The 13993-nt window shown below is 41.9% G+C and overlaps 1 protein-coding gene across 4 annotated transcripts in view; it reads left to right on the top strand.

Moving 5' to 3' along the window:
• Positions 1 to 3176: 3176 nt before the first annotated feature.
• PAK1 (p21 (RAC1) activated kinase 1) overlaps positions 3177 to 13993 on the top strand; it is a 161344-nt gene continuing 150527 nt past the window's right edge. For 2 of the 4 annotated variants that reach the window (XM_043875356.1, XM_043875330.1), the window contains exons 1-2: positions 3177 to 3795; positions 7610 to 7670. The gene's annotated coding sequence lies outside the window, so the exon portion shown is untranslated. The remainder of the gene's footprint in view (positions 3796 to 7609; positions 7671 to 13993) is intronic. The other 2 variants (XM_043875365.1, XM_043875337.1) reach the window with 1 other exon arrangement.

Here is a 13993-nt window from a genome sequence, read left to right as displayed (position 1 = left end):
ATGGAATTAGCTGGATTTTGTTAGATATCATAAAAGACAATTTTAGATTCAGGTCATCCACCTAGCAACTCAGGGCATGTATGAGATCCAGAAGACCTCCATGAAAGATTTTTTAAAAATCCCTTTTTCCTGCAGCTAGAGAGGAGAGTAGGCTGAAAATCAGGCCTGGAATGTAATACTTGGTGTGTCAGAGACCCTTTATTATAAGACTGTTCTTATTCTAAAATCAGTTCCCATAGGTAGGGGGTGGAACCCTGAGGCCTGGGATGAAGACATTTGGGAGGATGCAGCTGAGAACCTTGTACCTCTAACAAGGAGTCCCTTTCACTTGTTAGCATAGAGCAGTCACCCTTGATTTGAGACTCTTAGTTTCCCATTGATGCTGTAACAAACTATCACAATTGTAGTGGCTTCATACAACAAACATTCATTATTTTATAGTTCTGTGGCCCAGGAGTCCAAAATAAGTGTCACTGGACTAAAATCAAGGTGTTGGCAGGGCTCTGTTAGTTTCTGGAGGCTCCAAGGAATAATCTATTTTCTTGCCTTTTCCAGTTTTTGGAATCATTTTTATTCCTTAGCTGGTAGCTCTCTTCCTGTCTTCAAAAGGTGAGTGGAGTGCTCCTCACACTGAATCACATCTCACATCTGGCCTCTTATGTAGTGTTTTCTCACTCTTCTGCCTACTTTTCCCATTTTTATGGATCCTTGTGATTACACTAAATCGACCTGGACAATCCAGAATAACCTCATCTCAAGACCTTTAATTAATCACACTTGCAAAATCCCTTTTGTGAAAGGAAGCAACATATTCATAGGTTCTGAGAATTAGGATGTGAACATTTTTAGGGAGCCATTATTCTGCCCACCACTGAGACTATCCAAAAATAATTTAGAATTAATTTACTGGGTTATGATCTTGGGTTAAGTTACTTAACCCTTCTGCACCTCAGTTTCCTCACTAATAAACTGGAGGGGTGGAGGATAACAGTAGACTATCTCAGAGGGTTGTCAGAGGTTTAAAAGAGGTGGTGCTTAGAACAGTTATCTGGCAGACGGTAAGTGCTATGTGATCATTTATTAAGTACATTTTCATAACATATTATGTGTCAGGCATATTCTAGATACTGGGGTATGGACAGTATGGGTAGGAATATGACTTGCTCTAAAGGAGCTCATGGAGTCACATACATGGACTCCACATACATGGAGTCACTGTCTGCTACATGCCATAGACTTGGCATGAAGTACTATAAGATGACAGCATTGTGAATACTCAGAGAAACTTCAGTTCAGTTTCGTTCAGTTGCTCAGTTGTGTCTGACTCTTTGTGACACCATGACTCTCAGCACGCCAGGCCTCCCTGTCCATCTCCAACTCCCAGAGTTTACTCAAACTCATGTCCATCAAGTCCGTGATGCCATCCAGCCATCTCATCCTCTGTCGTTCCCTTCTCCTCCTGCCCTCAATCCCTCCCAGCATCAGGATCTTTTCCAAAAGAGTCAACTCTTTGCATGAGGTGGCCAAAGAATTGGAGTTTCAGCTTCAGCATCAGTCCTTCCAATGAACACCAGGACTGATCTCCTTTAGGATGGACTGGAGAAACTTAAGAAATATTAATTGAAAGAACAAAGGAACAGGACGTTTGAGCTGGGCTTTGTAGAATGAATAGGCTTTGGCCACTGAGATAAAACAGAAGGGCTAGAGACATGAACAAATATATGTTCAAAGAACATTAAGTAGCATTTCAGTGTGGCTGGAACAAAGGATGTACCATGTGAGATGAAGCTAGACAAGCTGGTGTAAGCACCAAGGTTGTACAGTGCTAAGTTAAGGAGTTTAGATTTTATCCTGAAAACAACAAAACCCTTCTGAGTATTTAAACAGGGGAAGGTATCAGATTTGTGGCTTTAAAAGGATACTCTGGTTCGGGAGAATGGATACATGTATATGTATGGCTGAGTCCCTTTGCTCTTCACCTGTTAACTATTACAACATTGTTAATCCACTATACCCCAAGACAAAAAAAAAAAAAAACACCAAAACACTAAAAAACAAGAATAATCTGGTCATTAAGAATGGATGGAATCTGGAGACTCTGAAAGCTGCTCCAGTTGTCTAGGTGATGGTGGTGAGTGAAGAGAAGGGCAAGAACTTGAGAAATACGTAGGATACTCTATGAAAACGGTGACCAATTTGATGAGTGCTCAGCGAGGAAGAATGGGGGCTAAGTTCAGGTTTCTGGGTCAGTGAACTGCTGAATGACGGTCCATTCTCTAAGATCAAGAAGTAATGTGAGTCACAATTTTGTGGGGAAATGGTGGTAGGAATAGCCAGCATTCCAAACGACTTAATATGTGCTAAACTGCACTAAACTATTATTAACGGAAAGAAGGATACACAGGTACTACTTACAGAGAAACTATGGCTTAGAAATGCTAAAGTCGTATCACTAACATTTGTATAGCTGAAATTTGAAACAAAGTAATCTGATTCCAAACCCTTCCTCGCTACTGTTAAACGTTTCAGTTTTGGTCCTTTGGAATCTGAGGCACAGAGCGGGTATGCAAACACTGCACTAGAAAATAGAGGCGGCACTGGGAAACAGAATCCGAGCTCAGGCAAAAGGTTTGCGTCGAATGCAGCCTCCTTCATAGGGAAAAACTAGGAAAAGAAGCCCATTCTTTTTCTGTCAGTAACAACCATTGAAACCTCCATTTCCATTTCTTTGCCTCCTTCCGACCGAGCCCCCCGAACGAAAAAAAAAAAAATCCAGTATAATAAACGTCTGGCTCTGAGGTCATAGGAGATGGTGTAGTTTCCAAATTCAGCGCTTGGATGCGGAGAGGACCATAAGACTAGGGGGTGAGCCGTACTCTTCGACCATGACGATACCATTAACAACCCTGAAACCATCCCAAAGCCTTCCGCCTGGAAAGAGCCCGAAGCAGTAGACCTTGCGCAGTCTGAGGAGAGACGCGAGCGCAATGACGTCACGCGGCAGCCGGGCGCTTTCCCCAGTCTCTGGCGTCATGCGCCGATGACGTCATTCCAGGAGCTGGCCTTCCCCCGCCCCCACGCCTGGGTTGGCCTGGCTCACGTGCGTCGTCCTGCCCTCCCCGCCCCCTCCCACCTGCGGGAGGTGGGGCGGGCCGGGGCTCCGCCGGCGCCTGTGCCTCACGGGGGAGGGGCGGGGGCCGGTGGGCGAGGCGGTCCGCCCGGCCAGCAGCGTACAATAGCTCGGCTGAGGTGGGGGAGGCGGCTCAGCGGCCGCTGCAGCTGGAGTCCAAGGTGTGGGCAGCACCGTAGACGGCCCCTCACGGTTTCGCCCCCACACCCTCTTCCCCCTCTGCTCGTCTGTAGCGCCTTCCTCAGGACGACTCTGCCGACCTGCCCCAGACGCTTTTTCCCCTCATACTTTTACCCCCTTTTTCACGCAGTCCTCGCTCTCGAGAGCCCCTCAAAGAACTCTCTGTCTCTCCACCTCCTCCCCCAAGGCCACCCGAGCTCCTCACCCCTCTGAGCAAGCGCCCCCCTCAACCGCGTCGCCTAGGTCCCTCCGCCTCCCCGACTCCAGCCACGGTCGCTGACCGGCCCCCCTATCCTCGCCCTGTCCTGAGGGGACTCCCCAGCACGAGCGGGTGGGGAGAAGCCGAGCGAGCGGCGGCGGCGGCGGCGGGCGGGAGAAAGTGAAGCGGCCCCTTGCGCACACTCGAGCGCTCACTACGCGGCTCGGCCGCGGCCACCGGGGTGGAGAAGGAGGAGGAGCCGAGTCGAGCCGAACAAGCGCGGACGGTGAGAGCCGGCCTCCCGCCCGGTACCCCTGGCGTCGCGGGCTGCGGGGCTGCGGCGCCGGGGTGGGGGAGGCGCGGGGTGGGGGTTCCGGGACCCATTCATTCCCCGCCGCGGCCGGGCGGATGCGGGCGCCAGGTGAGGGAAGGCGGGGGCGTCTCTTGCGAGGCTGGCCGTTTCTCTCGTACCAACAAAGGCTGCCTGTGTAGTTAACGCGCGGCCGCGGTCTCTGACGCCTGGGGACCCAGAGACCCAGGGGAAGTCAGCGGAGGGGAGACCTCGCAGGTCCGGCTCCGGGAGCGACTGCCTCCTGAACTTTGCGGTCCTCGGATCCTAACTCTGGACAGCGTTGGGGGACCTAGCAAGGCGGCGACAGGTTCATTGTGCACGAGAAAAGTCACCTTTGCCCTGGCCGTGGGGATCATCTATAGAGTTGAACTCCTTGAAAAATACGAGTGGACAGTGCTTGACTTATGCCGCCCCTCCCCCACCCCGGGAATACTCTTAACCTGTGGCGTTAAAACACGAGGAGACGAGATATGGAGTTACTTTATGTTTCTTACTCCAGTTTAAAAGACATGATTATTATAGCCTTTACTGTCTTGAATATTTTCACAGCAAACATTGCTGGGAGTGTTTTGGAAGAATACTTGAGAAGTTTTGGGTGTTGAGAGCAAAGTGCTTTTTGTTTATTCAGCCCTTTGAATAACTGTCTTAGGCTTTTCCCCCCAGTACTGTGAAAGGTGATGAGAAGGGTTAGTAGTGTGGTTACCAATAAAAATTTGAAGTCACTAGTCTAACCTTTAAGAGTTGTTCCTAGAAAAATCATTCATCTTGCCTACTGTGTCTTTGTGCCCTGTCTAAACTTTGTCAGGGGAAAAGAGGAGGTGATAGTACACAAATATCTCACTAGTCTTACCTTATGACTTCTACTTCCTTTGTGACCTTGAGCAGGTCACTTCCAGTTTTAAAGGTCCAGGAGTTTGCTTGTTTGCTTTTGTGCTACTTAGTTTTAAAGGCTTTACTGAAGCACCCCCCCCCCGCCCCCCCCCCGCCAGCCAAACCAAACCTCCCATGAAGCTTTTGCTGGCACCGACCCCCATACTCCTTTCAGGCAAAACTTTCTCATTGAATCCCTCAGAGGCTTGGTAGGATTTATACTACAGTACTTGTTAACATTGTTTTTGTTGTTGTTCCTATTTGGAAAATCCTGAATCAGGTGCATATGAAATCCACCTCACCTTAACTAGAAACTCTACTTCTCAAAAAAGAGGGTGAGATGTATAGAGAGAGTAACATGGAAATTTACAATACCGTGTGTATTGTAACTGAACAGGGGAAATTGGAACAGGAACTGAAACAGGGGCTCTGTGACAATCAAGAAGGTTGGGATGGGGAGGGAGATGAAGGGATGTTCAGGATGGAGGGGACATGGGTATACCTATGGCTGATTCTTGTTGATGTATGAGAGAAAACCACAAAATTCTGTAAAGCAGTTATCCTTCAATTAAAATAAAGTGGCAAAAAAAAAAAAAAAAAGGATTTTTGAATGGTAGATCATGAAACATTCCATGAAGCTTATCCAGTTAGCTCATGGGTCTGTCTGGTAAATTTGCTTGTTCAGTCATTCATTTACCCAACATTACTGGAGTCTGGAGAGCTGCTGTGTTTCAGGTCTCCTGCTAGGGCTATGGGGATTCAGAATCTATTAAGACATTCCCTGTCTGTCAGAGCGCTCAAAGTCTAGTGGGTGAGGTAGGCCTGTAAACAATGAAGGCCTTCCCTAGTCTCTACTCCAGCTATACCGAGAGTAGTGTGCAGTTATTGAGGCTGCTGGACCTGTTTTACAAGTCTCGTCCTGGTCACAGTGAGTCCTGCAAGGAAGGTAGTGACCTGCCTCTCTTCTGTGAGGTAGCACTTGACAAAGAGCTTTTTTGAATGTATACTCCATTCAGTATACATTTACTAAGCACATGGTATGAGGCCCTGTGTTAAATTTGGAGGAAGGACTGCATTCTAAAAGGTGGTGGTTGTTCAGTCGCTAATGTGTTTGACTCTTTGCAACTCCCATGGACTGCAGCATGCTAGACTAGGCTCCTCTGTTCTCTCCTGTATCCCGGAGTTTGCTCAAATTCATGTCTGTTGAGTCAGTGATGCTATCTAACCATTTCATCCTCTGCAGTCCCCTTCTCTTTTTGCTTTTGGTTTTTCTCAGCATCAAGGTCTTTTTCCAGTGAGTTGGCCCTTCACATCAGGTAGTCCAAATATTTCTAAAAGGAAGGCACTATATATCCAGAGAGATCTTTGTAAAACAAAGCCCAGTCATCTATCCCGACTCCTGACTAGTCATTGCCTAAAGATAAAATTTTAAACTTTTTGACATGAATAAGCAGCTCTCAGAAATTAGAGTACTGTCTGCCTTTGCAGCCTCACTTTTTACAACTTCCTTGCCACCCTCTTTTCATCTCTGCTTTTGCATGTGCTATTCTTTCTGCCAGAAATGCCATCCTGCACCTGCTTATGGAGAAGCACTTGTACTTCTGGGAGAAAAATGAAAGTGTTAGTCACTCAGTTGTGTCTGACTCTTTGTGACCCCATGGACTGTAGCCCATGAGGCTGCTCTGTCCATGGAATTCTTCAGGCTATGATTCTGAAGTGGATTGCCATTTCCTTCTCCAAGGGATCTTCCTGACCCAGGGATCCGACCCAGGGATCCAACCCAGGTCTCCGTGAATTGCAGGCAGATTCTTTATCATCTGAGCCACCAGGGAAGCCCTTTCTGGGAAGCAGTCCCTTAGTTTTTCCTCCTACTGTCTCCGTATAATGAATTGCTTTTCCATTCTCGGGCTTATGTACAGTTTCACTCTTATAGATCTTTATAGTGCTTTGTTGCAAATTTTTTTGACTTTATCACACTGTTGCAAATATTAGCCTGTGAATTATTTGAGGGCAGGATCTCTTTAGTCTTAGTGCCTTGCAAGTTTCTGGCACTGAATAAGTGTTTGAAATGAATATATGAGTGAAGAAAGCAAATCAAGGCCCTTGAGTTTGAGATTACCTAATTCTTTGGGTTAGAATAATTTTAGCTCCAAGTGTAGTCCCTGCACCAGGATCATCAATACAATCTGAGAATTTGTTGGACTTGAAAATTATTTGTCCCATTCCAGACGTACAGATGAAAAACTCTAGGGTTGGGGACCCCAGATATTTAACAATCGTCCACGTGATTCTGATACTTGCCAAAGTTTGAGAACCACTGGGTTAAAAGATCTTTAATAAGGTCTTTAAAAGGTCTTTAATAAGACCATTACCTTGCCACCTCCCTCCCTGCTTCCTTTCTCCCTGCCTCCTTTTTCTTCCACAGCACAAAGTGCCTGACCTTCCGTTCCATTCCATCCCATCTGTTCCATTCTGTTCAGTTTCATTCCATTCCATCCTATTCTGTTTCATTCCATTTCATAGCATCTGTTTTTCTCACTTAATTGAAAGCTTCCTGAAAGCAGAGAATTTTGTTTTATTTACTTCTATAATCCCAGGGGCTAAAATAGTGACTGCATATAGCAGGCATTCAACTATTTATTGAATGAATAATATAAAAATGATTTAACTCTATTTACTGCCAGCTGCTGCATTGGGGTTTATTCAAGAATAGTTTTCAGTAGGATGAGGAACCTCACTCCAGTATGCAAATTCAAATGGATTCCAACATTTTGGGGGATTTATTTTATCAATAGATTGAGCTTTTCCCCCCCTTTTACTTCTGTTTTTCTCCACCAGAATCTGCATGATTTTTTCTTCTTTTGTTCTTTTTTCTCAGGATCTGAAAACTGCAGCTGAAATATCCTAGGCCGGGGTTGGACTTAGTTTTACAAGTTTAAGTAAGCACCTTAACTTTTGAACCTTTTAACTTGAAACTGTCTCTTCCGGATCTCCTGTGGTTTTTGTCTTTCTCTAGTGATAACTTAAAGCCATACAAGGACCTGTTTGACTCCACACAAAGGTTTCTCTTCCTTGTGAAGCTCTTAACGTGTTTTGTTTCTTTCACTTTCTTATTAGCCGTAAGATACCATATCCAATTTTCTCTTTTTCTAACTTCCCTCTGGGAGATTGGCTTCGTTTATTATTCTTTATTTATAAACACTTGTTGAGTCTTTCTCTACCATGTGCTGGGTCCCATGCTGGGACAGATATACATAGGATGTGGTTCAAGTCCTTATGCAATTAAAGATATTACAACATTATATAATAAGTATGGAAATGAAGGAGTTAAATGGAGGGATAAAGTGATGTATACTCATAAAGATGGGAGAAAGGTGCCTTTCTAAATTTAAGTTGATCAAACAAGCATCATTTTGATAAGCAGACCTTAAACATCTTTTAGTTAAGAGGTTGGCAGCTTTATTGGGGAAAACTAAAACAAAAATCAAGGTAGAATCAGCATTTGCTAATTTGAGATCTGAGGGAAAAAAACCTTCTTTTTTTTTAATAATAGAGAGAAAAGTTTAAGTTTATCAAAAAGAATACACAGTTTCATTTTAATTCCTTAGGACTAATGTTATTATTTTGGGTGGGTGTTAGTGAAACCCAGAGAAAGTCAGGAGACCTTAATTTAGTCTTGATATTACTGCATGACTTTATTTAAATTATTTTATCTCTGTGCCTTTGGTTCTAACTGTAAAATCAGGATAGTAACAGCTGCTATGATTGGCTTACAGGTTTATGAAGCAACTAAAAAAATATTGAATATAAAAACACTTTTGAAAAGTATGATTTGTTAGCTAGTTGTTAGATTGTGGTAAACTTATTAACAGCAGTTTACATTATTGAACAACTAGCAGGGGTCTCCAACCCAGGGGTCCACATCTGGGATCTAATGTCTGATGATCTGAGGTGGAGCTGAGGTAATAATAATAGAAAGAGTCCACAATAAATGTAATGTACTTGAATCATCCTGAACACCCCACTTCTGTGGAAAAATTGTCTTCCATGAAACCAGTCCTTCATGCCAAAAAAGGTTGCAGACCACACTGTACCAGATACCAGGCGATATATTTTTTCCAGTCTTCAAAATGAACCTGTAAGATGATTGCTAGTATCTCCATTTCATCGGTAAGGAGGCTTGGCTTAGACTGGTGAAGGGATCTTGTTCAAGGTTTTGCTGAAAGTGACAGACCTCAGTTCCAGTCCATATCCACCTGATACAAGCAGTTGTGTGTCGTGTTCGTTATTCCAGCTGCTTTAATTTTTCTGTGTGGCAGATTTTAGGAATGTTTTGTAAGTTTATTGCTGTGAAAGTTAAAATTTTTTTCTTCATTTAGCCTGCTTTCTTTGTGCATAGAACGACTGGTGAAGAAAGATTTACATGCATTTATGTTTATCATGATTAGGGAAAAGAATAACATCCTTCCCTGGTGCTTTTTATTCAGCTTCACAACAGCCATCTATGAGACAGATATTTCTGTTTTATGAGTTAGTATCATAGAGATATTGTCTTACTCAAAGGCATATCATTAGGAAATAACTAAATATTGATTTGAAACTACGTTTTAAAAATCTAAATGTGTTACTTTATTTTTGCCACTATATCATAAAAGGCAATGGCCTTTTAAACTCTATGAGGCTAAACTTTGGGGCACTAGAAATGTCCTTTTAGATTGCTCTCTAGACTCTTACCCTCGTCTCACTAAGAAAATCCTGACTGAAGTCCATGGTTTGAACCACAAAAAAAATAATTGCTGATAAAAGTCTGCCATATGATCATGATATTGCAGACTTATAGGATAACACTTTTTCATTGAAGTTGAGAGATCAGACTTTATCTGTATTCTGAGTCACTTGTGCCTGAATATTTGTTTTTCCTTTGCCAATGTAAATTTATTAACATAGTGCAATACATTTTTCTGCTTTAGTGTTAAGCTTTATCTCATATAAATAACTTCCTCCACTCATCTAGTCTTTGAGATGGGAGAAATCTGTGTGTCAGGATCCTCTAGATTATCCCCTCTCTAGGAGTAGTGTAGTAATAAGTCAGAAAAGAACCAGAGGCTCATTGATCCGTCATAAATATGATTTTATTTGGTATTGATTAATTCTCTAAAATTGATCTAAGTCTTAATTTAAAAAACTCCATTATGTTTTGGCTTTTATTCATGGAGATGGTGTGTGGTAGTTTGCATGCAGCACTGGGAAATTCAGTCTTATTTATGGGGCTTGCTTCTTCCACTTTTCCACTTCCAGTCCTCTGCAATGTCCCTTTCCCTTTCACTTTGTGTAAGTACTGAGGCTGGCAAGAACATTCTTCTCCTTTATAGAATCTGCCTTTTGAATCTTCGGGGATGATAAATGACAGTATATGTGTAGCCTCTACCTTTGTCTGCCTGCCCGTATCTTCATGGTTTAGCTTTTCTCATTCTCTCTCTGATTTGCACAAAGGGATTGATGGCTTCCTCATCTTAACTCTTGTCTCACAGTACTTTGTATATTAATATTATTTATAATTTTTCTAGGGAAGGAGATAGATGTAGAAAGAAAAGCACTATATTTGAAGTTAGGCAAAGACTTACTCGGACACTTATTTAGGCCTCTATTTCTTCATTTGGAAAATAAAAATAATACCTAACTTACAGGGTTGTTGTGAAGATTAAATGAATATGTGAAAATGAATTGTAAGATGTTAAGTTATATAGATGTTAGGTACAATTGTTGTAATTTTGTGATTACTATTTATGTCTATTATGTATAACAGTGGTTTTTAGTTTTGGCTATGTACTTGAACTACTTGTGAAGATGTGAAAAAAAAAATACAGTTGCCTGGACTGTATCTCAGGTCTATTTAAGCAAAGTCTCCTGGAATCCTTATTCTTGAAAATTTACAGATGATTCTGATATGCAGCCAAATTTGAAAAGTACTGCCTTACATTTTGTGTAAATGTCTTTTGTACTTACTGTATGAAAACTGTTTTAATTGTCATCTGCTGCTGCTGCTAAGTTGCTTCAGTTTTGTCCAACTCTGTGCGACCCCATAGATGGCAGCCCACCAGGCTCCTCTGTCCTTGGGATTCTCCAGGCAGGAATACTGGAGTGGGTTGCCATTTCCTTCTCCAGTGCATGCATGCATGCTAAGTCGCTTCAGTCATGTCTGAATCTGTGCGACCCCATGGACAGCAGCCCACCAGACTCCTCTGTCTGCAGGATTCTCTAGGCAAGAATACTGGAGTGAGTTGCTATTTCCTTCTCCAATTGTCATCTAAAATCCATGTATTTGCTAAACACATATTATGCATCAGGCATTGTCATGGGCTCTGAAGAAACAGATTGTAACCTGTGCCTACCTTTAAATTTGTAGTTGAGAACCAAACATGTCTGTAGACAATTGTACTATATTGAGAAAAAAATGACACATGGGTATGTATACTGGTGGTATGTGAAGACAGAGGAAAGGCATCTACTTCACCTGAAATAGGGATGGCTTGGCAAGCCTTCTCAATGGAAGTGGAATCTAAATTGGATTTTGAGAGATAAGCAGGGGTTAACCAAGGCAGCGGGGGAGGGGTAGAAAGAGAAGGGAAAGAACCTTCCTGAAAGAGAGCAGTATGAGGATTAGGAGGCTTGAGAGCATAATTTGGGGAACCCTGAGTAATGTAGTACACTTAGAGGATGGGGTGCGAAGTGGGAGTGGTAAGAAAGGACAGGAAGGCAAGGCCCAGATGATGAACGGCCTTTTGGATAGTGTACAAAGTAGTTTCACTAATGTTATCTCACTTTATTCTTTAAACAGCTCCCTGGGTTAGCTTAGACAGGTATTATTTTATGTCCATTTTATAGAAGTGAAAACAGAGGTTAATTGAAATACCTGAGGCTATACAGCACAACTGTGGTTTGAGGACTGGTCCTGACTCGAGTGCATGTTTTTTCCGATACACTTTTTCCAATAAGACTAGCTGTCTTATACTTTTAAGGGAGATCAGGTGAGCTCCGTAGATAAATGCATAGCAATTCATAAGCTGTAAAGTGCTTGACTCATGTTAGCTATTAGTTGGGAGTTTGGACTAAGTGACCTATTAAAGTACTTTTAGCTCTTAAGATTCTGTGGGCATTTTCTGGGATTTTCCTTTATCGTTTAAAAAGATATATATTTTTTCCACCAGGAGTTGGTAACCAGGGTCCAGCAAGCTAAAATAGTATCAGATAGTTACTCCTCCAGTTTGATTGTCTTTACTCAGATCCCTTTGTTTTTAAAATACTTGTGTTTCTTTTATTATGAAAGTAATACATGATTCTTGCAGAAAATACGGAGAATACAGAATAAAAGGTAAAACAAAGACAACAAGAAATGTCAGAGTTTTATTGTACAAAGATAACCAATAATAGGTAGCATTTCATCTACTCCCTTCTGATCTTTTTAAAAAGTGAGTTTGGGATGGTGAAGTCCCTGTTTCTCAGCCACCTTCTACCCCCAATCTCATTGTATATTGAGGATAAATGACATCAGGAACAAATCATCACCCTCAGCCTTGTTATAACCGACCTTTTACTGGGGATAGTGCTAAATACTTTACATTTGATTTTTTATTTACTCCTCAGAATAATCCTGTAAGAGTGATACTGTTCTATACTCATTTTACAGATGAGGAATTTTAGAAGTAGATCAAGTTGGGATTTAAAGACATGTTTATAATTATTACTGTGTAACTATGGCAAGTCACTTAACCATCCTGAGCCTCAGTTTTCCTTAGCTGTGATATAGATGTATTAAATTTGATGTCAGCTTCTTAGTTCAATTATTTTATGACTGTTGTTTTTTTTAATTTTAATTTTGTTTGTTGTTTGTTTTTACCTTCTCTCCTCCTCTTCCCCGTTCTCACTTTTACTACTTAGTAAAATAGTCGCTGATCCCCATAGTCTATCAGTAATAGTGTTTCACTGTGGAAACAATTCTCCATGGGCTAGCAGAGCAAAATTTTTATTTCCAGGCTGTGGCATGGTTAGAAAGGGACTTGGTATAGTTGGGAGGACTCTTAGTTCCCCTATAACTTTTTGAAGAATTATTATTTTATAACAATTTCTTATATTTAAAATTATTTTCCCATCTGGAATTATCTGGCCAGTCCAGATTCTGAGATTTTTATTTGGTATCTGGGTAGATTTTGCTTGGTCAGTTCAAGATGTTATCTATATGTAATCTGCAAAGTAATTGAAAACAAAATAGAAAGTGGGTGAGCAAAGGGTTAAAATTTCATTGTGATAGACTTTTGAAAGTCCCGTTTCCTGTGGCCTGGAGACAAGTAGTATGTATTTAGGTGTGTGCGTGTGTGCTTAGTCGCTCAGTCGTGTCCGACTCTTTGCAACCCCATGGACTGGCTCCTCTGTCCATGGAATTTTCCAGGCGAGAATACCTGAGTAGGTTGCCATTTCCTACTCCAGAGGATCTTCCCAACCCAGGGGTCGAAGCCATATCTCCTGTGTCTCCTGCATTGGCGGGGGATTCTTTACCAATGAACTACCTGGGAAGCATCCATAATCTGACGTGTTACTCTTTGGCATTATTTGATTAATGTCTGCCTACTAGACCCTGCTCTCCAGAGAATCATTTTTCTGAAGAGAAAGAATTCTAACATAGTACCTGTTTCCTTAAAATAAAAAGTATCTTTTTTTTTTTTTTTGCTCTCTGTTGTAGACGCAGTTCCTAATATATAGTAGCTGTTCTGTAAATGTTTTTGACTGAATGAGTAAGAGTGGAGCCAGCATTCAAACTGAAGTGCATATGACTTCTTTATTCAAGTTTAGCAAATAGGCAAGAATCCTTTCATTGGTGTTGGGAGAGGCCAGGAGAGAGGAAACCTCACTATGTTAAATATTTAGCTGCCCAGTACAAACACCTTTGACCTGAGTCAAAGTTGAACGTATGCCCTGATGCTCAGTAAGTATGTGGAAAATTCTTAAGGGGATCTCCAGCTACTTTGCCATTCTGGGTCTTTCTTCCTTTTATTTGAGTTAAGGAATTATGTTACTGAAAAATGGTATTGAATTAAGGCCCTTTTAGGCATATTTGCTTTCCAGAATATTCTTTTTTTTCTTTCTTAGTGTTATCCCAGGCAGTGGTTTTGTATTCGTTTCTTTATAGTGCCAAATAATTCTAATAAGGCTTAACATATACATTACTTTCATCAATTAAAAATAACAGAGCTCTGTTTAACCAACT

Source organism: Cervus elaphus, chromosome 2 (assembly GCF_910594005.1).
Source record: "Cervus elaphus chromosome 2, mCerEla1.1, whole genome shotgun sequence".
Classification (NCBI taxonomy): Eukaryota; Metazoa; Chordata; class Mammalia; order Artiodactyla; family Cervidae; genus Cervus; species Cervus elaphus.
The sequence above is the reverse complement of the archived record's forward strand: the minus strand, read 5'-3'. Positions and strand labels throughout refer to the sequence as shown.